Raw genomic sequence first — 2,567 nt, forward strand, 5'->3', positions numbered from 1 at the left:
AAAAAAAAAAAAAAAAAAAAAAAAAATTACTTGCTCCCAGATTTTAAAACCAAATTTTATTTTGCTCCCACATTAACAACCAAGTTTTTTTCTTTTATCCCACCAAAACCAAATTTTTCCCAAAAATCCAAACCCTTTAAAAACCAAATTTTGGCTTTGTAATATAGTTACTTAGATTTTGAGCCCAATCATGTCTAGATCTTGGTCTACAGTTGGGGAATACAACAAATCCCTTAGAGAACTTGCGTGTGGACATACTTCACGTTATGAACCTCTCATAGACCATGATGTCAATAGTCATAGGAATTATTATGGACATTTTCAAAGTCCCGAGCCTCAATACATGAACCCTAATGACTATTCACACATGCATCATTCGCCACAACGTGAAAATGAACATTTTGCTAATACCTCACTCACACAATCATCTCTTGAGGATCAATTAGAAGCTCGAATCGCAGCTTTAGAAATGCAATCACATGAGGAATCTGTCACATCTAATTTTCTTAGGCAACCTGAAATCTATGCATGTCCCGCATGTGGTAGTTTAGACCACCCTGTTGAGAATTGTCATAGTTTGCATGATTTTAGGCAATCTAGAGAAAATCCAAAGTATGAAATGCCCATAAATTGTGAGGATGGTAGTCATTGGGACCATAATCAATCCTTTGAGGGTTGCGATCAATATTTTATAAACCCTAATGACCATGCACACATGTACCAATCACCACAATTTGAACATGAAGAATTTTGTACTCCCATGAATTTAGACTCCACCACAGAAGCTTTCAGACTCAGTGAGCAAAACTTCGATAGATCTACATCACGAATTCAGGCATATTTAGATCAGATTTTGCTTCACCTACAAAAGGAGGAAATTCATGAGGAAATGTATGTTGTCCCTAATGAAGTGTCTAGTCCCATTCATGTAAATGATGTTGAATATGAACCTAATTTAGAGGAACGTGAATCGACTAATGACACCACCACTGTTAATGAGGACCAATATGCATGCTACCATGATGATGATTATGATGATTATGATGATATGTTAGAAGAACATGAAAATATTGTGGAACCTGTTGGTTCAATAACATATGGCTTCTCGCCCTCGACCTTCATGAATGTTGTTTTTTCTAATACTCATTGTAATTCATATGATTTTGATATTGACATGGGATTCGTACAATTATTCTGTGAAGATGAGCATGACATAGGAATAGTTGAATCTTCTGTAGACACTAATGTTATTATGCATGAAAATATAAGTGATGTGTCTGATTCTCTACCTAGGTCACATTGTGATATTTCTCCTGATTTGCCGATGCATGAGAATGAATCTGTTGATGATGTTGATGACTCTGATTGTGATCTTGCCAATTTGTTTGATGATTGTAAGCATGATGTGACATGTGTAGATGATTTCGGAGATTTTGATTTGATTAATAATGATGTGCCTATCGTCCTACATAAGTCACAATCTGATGGCCTTCCACCCAAGCTAGATTTGGTTTGTACCCATATTGTCAAACCGACTTTTCTGAGAGTCCCTAATCTAGGTTTGGAACTGTGTGCTTCCCAAGTCCTCTTGGACTATTTTGCTTCTAAGTATAATATATTTGAGGAACCACAGTTGGAATTAGCATGTTTGCCCGTCCCTAGCAAAGTTCATTTCGAGCTAGACCTTTTGCATGATGAACCCCCAAAGCTGCGCGATTTTGTTTTCAAAATTATATCTTCTGTAAAATCCGGGTTTGGGGGTAGCTCATTTTGTTTCACAGCTTCACTTGCATGCCTACCATATTATTATTGTGTGAAGCTGTTGAAACCTTTACACTTTGTCTTTTGGGTTGATCCTCAACTCTTTAGATTGTTAGTGTATGGTGAATTTTTTTGTATATAATCCAGTAGATAAAATTTCTTAAAAACCCTTTTGTTCCTTTTGTATATATTTTGCTAATCCAATATGATCTCGGCTGAAATATGTTGGATTTTTTTCCTTGAATAACGGAGTTTTAATTCTGCTTTCGCCGAAATCGGGTATTCTCTCTCCTTTTTCTCTACTCAGCATGTCCCTTTCCATATGTTGCATTTTAATTATTTCCATATTTTGAAACATTGAGGACAATGTTTAGTTTAGGTTTGGGGGTATAGAGTAGATACCATGATAATATGCCATAATTGAAAACGAACTCCTTCTTCTTTTGAAAAAATCGAAAAAATTCAAAAAAAAATTAAAAAATGAAAAATCATAAAAATGGAGCTCATTTACCTTGAAATGTTGACTCTTGTGCAAATATGTAATTATTAGGAGTCTTAGTCTAGATATTTAGGCACCCTGATTCTAGCACAATTCACATAGTGATAAGAAATTTGCACGCGCACGATCTACCAATACATGTATGGCCTCGATCTTCAAGGTGTTTGATAGGAAGTTACGATTGCCAATCACTTTAGAATACTGAACGAAACTTGACTAGCTTGTTCTTTGGTTGGTTGGGATAGAAGGTGGAGGTTACATTAAGAAAGACAACCATCGAATTTAACTGGGTGCATCAAAAAGGGCT

The sequence above is a fragment of the Papaver somniferum genome, unplaced genomic scaffold (genome assembly GCF_003573695.1).
Source record: "Papaver somniferum cultivar HN1 unplaced genomic scaffold, ASM357369v1 unplaced-scaffold_152, whole genome shotgun sequence".
Classification (NCBI taxonomy): Eukaryota; Viridiplantae; Streptophyta; class Magnoliopsida; order Ranunculales; family Papaveraceae; genus Papaver; species Papaver somniferum.